The sequence below is a fragment of the Adiantum capillus-veneris genome, chromosome 9, assembly GCF_014529385.1.
Source record: "Adiantum capillus-veneris isolate H3 chromosome 9, ASM1452938v2, whole genome shotgun sequence".
In the NCBI taxonomy this organism is placed as follows: domain Eukaryota; kingdom Viridiplantae; phylum Streptophyta; class Polypodiopsida; order Polypodiales; family Pteridaceae; genus Adiantum; species Adiantum capillus-veneris.
In genome coordinates this window covers 88,547,533-88,553,806 of record NC_140939.1, presented here as the reverse complement: position 1 = coordinate 88,553,806, position 6,274 = coordinate 88,547,533, and positions in this window count along the sequence as shown.

Genomic DNA, 6,274 nt, shown 5'->3' with positions numbered 1-6,274 from the left:
GTCTACCCATGAATGTGCACTTTTCAGGATTTAGGCAAATCCTATAAAGTCTACATTTTTTAAATATATTTTTGAGGTGTTCAAAATGACTAGCCGGGATTGATGAATGTATGCATAGATCATCCATATAAACTTCCTTAGATACTCTTTAAAATCATGGCTCATCAATCTTTGAACGATAAGAGGAGCGTTAGTTAACCCAAAAGGCATAACCCGACAGGCAAAAATACCCCATTCTGTTGCAAAAGCAGTTTTGTGTTGATCCTTTGGGTCATCCAAAAGTTGATTGTATCCGGAAAAGCCATCTAAGAAGTTGTAAGCTTCCGTTCTTGCAACTCCTTCTTAAACATGATCAATGATTGGAAGAGGAAAGTTGTCTCTAATGGTAGCTGCATTCACTTTTTTGAGATTGACACACACTCGTAATTTTCCAATCTTCTTGGGTACTACCACAATTGGAGACACCCAATCGATGTGTTCAATTTCATAAATGAATTTGGCTTTCTTTAGTTTTTCAATATCTTCCTTGACTCACTCGGCATGTATGCTAAATGTGGTTCCCAACAAGGGCTTATGCCCGCCCAAGATGCAGTAAAATGGCCGCCCACTCAAATAATAAGGCCGCCCAATGATTAAAGTGGCCACCCACATGAGGTTCAATAGCCACCCTATTTTAAAAGGATGGTGTGAATAAATGAAGGGGGAGCCCATGGCGTAAAAAGGCAAAACTGCGGCAGCGTGCAGGGAAATGTTCTGCTCGCGCGAGGCAGGGGAACACGAGGATGCTCTCGCTAGTGAAACAAGAAATGCTCAGCAGCGCCATGCGCTCTCATTCGGCCCCAATTTTGCTGGTTTCTGCGTTGCTCGACCCCGTCTCCTGCCACGTCATTAAGACGGGTCTCGTGCCACATCAGTCACGACGCCGTGAGTGATGGGCCGAGGCAAAAATTAGGGGGGGGGGGGGGGGGGGGGGGGGCTATTTTAGGGTGGCTTCGACGGGGAGCAAGCATCAATGAGAGAGAAGAAGGGAGAGGTAGGAGGCTATCAAAGGAGGAGGAGAGGAGCACCAAGGCGAGCAGGTGAGGAGCACCAAGGCGAGCACAGCAGGTGAGGAGCACCAAGGCGAGTAGGGCATGAAGATGGGTTGTTGAAGACAAAAGGAAGGAGGAGAGGCATTAAGCCAACGAAGGCAAGAGGGGGAAGGAAGCAAGGGATCTTGGAGGCAAAGCTCTCTATCCTCTCTCTCGACCTTGGCTAAAGAAGGCATAACAAGGGAGAGAAACCAAGGGAGATAACGGAGAGATTCGAGGGAATCTTGAACGAGCAAGCAAGGCGGGATCTCTCTCTCTCTCTCAATCTCCAAACCAAGAAACGCGAGCTCTCTCTCTCTCTCTCTCTCTCTCGGCTTGCACAAGGAGAGTTCTATCTCTCTCTCTCTCTCGCTCGAGTTGGAAAAGCAAAATAAAAGGGAGACTTTCTCTCTTACTTTCGGCCTCGGTAAGCAAGAAAACAGCAAGAGGTGTTTCTCTCTCGATGAGAATAAGTCAAGCATAAAAAAGAAGGTACCCAAAGACAAGGTTTTTCTCTCTTGCTTTCAACCTTGATAAAGTAAGGAAGGTAGAGTGGGAGAAAGTGGTGAAGCAAGGAAGGCGGAGCAGGAGAAAAGTAAAGAAGCAAGTAAGCTGATTCCATCGAACTCGGTAAGAAAGATAAAATTTACAGAACCTAAGGTCAGTTGAAGCAGATGAAGCAACATGAGGAAAATTTCCATAACCGTCATCACATAGAAATTGATTTCACATTCTGATAAGTCCGGTGTCGTTAACGACCCGGTTAATTCTGTACAGCGGGAGCTTAAACTCCTAGTTAGCAGCTGATCCAAGTGACGGTGCTGTTAACAGTCCGCCTTGGCTAAAGATTAAATTGTAATCAAACATATTAATCAATTAATTGATGATTACGGCGATTACCAAAGTTAGATGCATCAATTGTTCTTGTTCTCTCTCTCACACACCTCCCACAGCCAGAGGCCCGGCGCCTGCCCGGCTCACATAGCGAAAACATATCCCCCGACAACAGCAACATTAAGCAGCCCATTGTCTACAAGTGCGCACCAAACCAACACGCATCCCGTCAACAAATCAACGTTTGCATCAGGGTGAAAGCATGAATAGGTGGAAAGCTATATATGTGATATAATTAAATAGCATAGCATGACATTGGGGGTGTGGTCACTAGTGCCATATTTCAAACGTCCAAATTTATATTCTAAAAAATGTTTTACTAAAAAATTCAGCCTTCACACACCCACTTTGTTTCATGAGTAGTTGGCAGTTTCAAACACTGTGCCCCCGGACCCCCCGCCTCTCTCTCTCTCTCTCTCTCTCTCTCTCTCTCTCTCTCTCTCTCTCTCTCTCTCTCTCTCTCTCTCTCTCTCTCTCTCTCACGCGCGTGCTCAAGGTCTACTGTGCTTAGAGCTTCTACTGTGCAAGCTTGGCTACTTCAAGGAAGATTGCAGTAACCGCCCTCTTCTCTTCGAGGTATGTCTCTCCCATTGAACATGTACACTCTCTACTGCTTGAGCACGCGCGCCCCACCTGGGATCATTTAGCTACATTAAGCTGCATTTGGAGCTACATGAGTGCCACACCTTGCTCATTTGCAACAAGAGGCGAGATCCCGAGGTAATTTGCTAGTCCACAAGCTGCATGCAATCATGGGGCAAATCCCATAGCACATCACCTTGAATGCCCTGCTTACAAGAGTAGGCCCATGAAGTTCTTGTTTCTTTCTAGCAGGGATGATAAGCGAGGGCACACCACGTCTCATGAGTTCATTGGATGATGTGCAGGTATATCACTTGAGACTGCATCATGGCACCTTCCTCAAAGCATCCGATTCAAGCAAGGAGCAGTCTAGTTAGGAACATTGAACCACCTCTGCATACGAAGTTTTTTCGTCTTGCCGAGGAATTTCATATGGAGCGTGGATTGCCATTGGAGGGAGTTGATCCACGTAGCTTGACAGGAAACAATGACATCTCTGAGGAGGACTGGGAAGCTGTCTTTATACGCCCAAAGCCTTTTCCAGGTAGCCAGAAGAAAGTGAAGGCATACCATGCTCATTCGGAGTTCTTACAAAAGCTTGTGTGGAGACACTGAGATGTCTACCAGGAGGGTCCCTTCATGTATGAAGTAGGGACTCAATTTGCAAAGGCCTTTGCATTGGAAAACTGCAGTGAATCTGGCAAAAATCAAATTTCTTGGGCTATCTTTGCAGAGAGGGAAATGAGAGCCTCAGAAGAAAGACACAACTTGCAAAACAAGATCAAGAGGTGGGAAGAGCAGATGAGTGGTAGAGGGAGAGGTTCCAAAACCACTGCTGCCTCTACCAGATCATCATTGAAAACAAAAGGTACGTCTGTACCATTGTCAAGCATGCCTACAGGAGGATGCCTGGTACAATTGGCAGAGGAGGATAGTAGGGCACTTGCATAAATGAAGAATATTGCAGAGGGCAGATTGCAAGACTATAAGTCAAGACTTGAGGGTGCAAAGAAGCAGGTAGAGGATCAAGTCAGAGAATTGCATAGGGCTGAAGGTGCTCAAAGATCAAACACTTTGGCCATAAAGTTGCAAACGGAGATTAATTGCATGCAAGACCCTGTAGCTCGACAATGCCTGATTTGATTGGACAGTTCTCGAGTACTACTAGAGAGAACGTTGATGAATTAGAAGCCAATGTGGCTAAAGCAAAGGTGCATACCCTCCTACATGTGCTTCACTTTGTTTTGGAGTATGTGGTTCAATTCCATGTGGTTATGTGGTTAGAGTGTTATGGATTGTATGGTTATGTATTGTATGAGCATATTCTATTTCTGTTATGTGCTATATAGCACAAAATATGTGCTATATGGCCACAACATAGCCATCATCTTCATGGAGTGGGTGGTTATATGCTATGTGCTATGTGCTATATGGTCACAACATAGCCATCATCTTCATGGAGTGGGTGGTTATATGCTATGTGTGGTTATGTGCTATGTGCTTTATAGTTCAATCTAGGTGCAGCATGTTCACAATAGTACCCTCATCTATTGGAATGTGTGTGATTCTATGCTATGTGCTTTGTGTGGTTATTTGCTATGTGATACATAGCACAAAGGACATGTGTAATATGTGCTATATAGCATACCTGTATGCTATATGCTCTTAGTATAGCCCTGAAGTGTGTGTTAAATATTTATATGTGCTACATAGCACAATCTTTTTATGTGCTATGTGCTAAATAGCACATTTTGTGTGCTATATGTTCACAATATAGCCCTGGAGTGTGTGGAATAGTGAATTGTGCTGTATAGCACAATCTCTATTTTTGCTATGTGCTACATAGCACATCTCTAATTGTGATATGTGCTACATAGCACAATATTTGTGCTATATGCTATGTGCTATGTCTCATATAGCCCACTGCATATCATATACCCAACAAGCTTGTGCTATATAGCATATAGAGAAAATGTTTGGGATATATCTGGTATTTTAAAAAGTCTCTCTGCCTTATAGCACTTATAGCACATTATACTTGGACTGTGCTATGTGCTATATCATATACCACATCAAGCTTGTGTTTATAGCATATAGAGTAAGTGCTTGTCTTATATGTGGTATTGCAAATAAGGGATAAGATTCACGCTGCATATTCTTTTCAGCAATCTTCTTTTGTTGGGTTATTGAGACTTAAATTAGATGTGTTGTCTTCTTTGTTTCACAGGCACTACTTGCAGAAGTAGAGGCCAACATAGCACAGGAATCAGAGCACTTTAAATTTTGTGTTACCATGGAGAGGACTTCACATAACGTGGGAGCCAGTTTGATGAAGCCTTTTCCTCCTGTGGACTTTAAGCAGAGCATTAGCGAGGTCGCACTTAATGGGTTCTACCATTGTGTAGGATGTGGATTCCCGTTTGATGCCAGAAGCTTGGATGTATTCTCCGTGCACCCATGTGTACCATATGCTATGCTTTGCACATGTATGTAGGGACTATGGCTATTGTGTTGCACTAGATTGCAACATGTCTGTTCCCCCTAGAGCTAAGCATATGAGTGGTCTGAAGGTGAAGAGTGAGATGAAAGAATCAAGTGCAGGTAGTCACTGTGTCAATTATTTACTACTACTATTGCAGGCCCACTTTCCATTGGTAGTTTAAACTCTTGCATTTAATGAAATCATTTGCAGGTACAAACATTACAGCAGAGACCTGTATACAAGAATCATTGAGGACAAAAATAGAGAGAGTCTCTACGCAGGCCACTGGTAGGTACCAAAATCAGTATTTATGTGTGTATTTTGGGATACTCCAAGTGAGACTTTGTAAATAGCTTGCTTTGTAGAACAATCATCACATGCTTGCTCCAACAAGACGATGCATTCCACAAGGAAGAATGGCCTGATTACCCCAGGGATGCATCCAAGCCTTGAAGTGGAGTCTACCCGCGGGATGCAGCCATCCCTTGAAGTGGAGTCCGCCTTAGGGGATGCAGTACGTGGAGTAGTTGAAGACATCTTGATGGAAAAGTCTTCTGCAGTCAAATCACCTAGGCAACAACTAACTCCAAGAAGGCTGTTGCGTTCTCTGTTGAGTGCCAAAGCATCACCAAGTGTGGACAGTAGAGATGATGCATCAGATGAGGCAGTTGCAGATGCGGTGAAAGAAACACCCCCTCCAGCGAGGAAGAATCCAACACCAAAGCGCAAGAAATCGACTCCCAAGAACTTAGGGGGAAGTCCCACAATGGATATACCTCTTGATTCATTTAGGAAGAGAAACAAACCAAATGCAAAGCAATGAGTGTGTTTTTGTTGTAACTTCATGCAATTAGAAGAGGTCTTTAGAAGGCATGTGCAATCCATTGCACCCCTATTGTATCCATGCTCATTGAGGAATCAAGTGTTGGAATTTGTTAGTGACATGTTTCTTAATTCTTTGCATCGAGTAGTTGCAAACTATTTGATTTATTTTATGTACATGTTTAGTAATATGTTTCTACTTTCTCTTGTCATAGATAATCAAGAAGCTGAAAAAAGAGGATCTTGTATGAGACGCACTCGCTCTTCAGGGTTTCTAGATGAGGGGTCTGTAGGTTCACTGGCTCACTCTTATCCTGTGAAGAATCCAAGAAGGGGTGCTACAGCTTCCAGGGGGGTTACAGGCAAAAAAAAAGTGTCTTTTGATACAGTTGAGGGGTCTGTAGGTTCACTGGCTCAGTCTTAT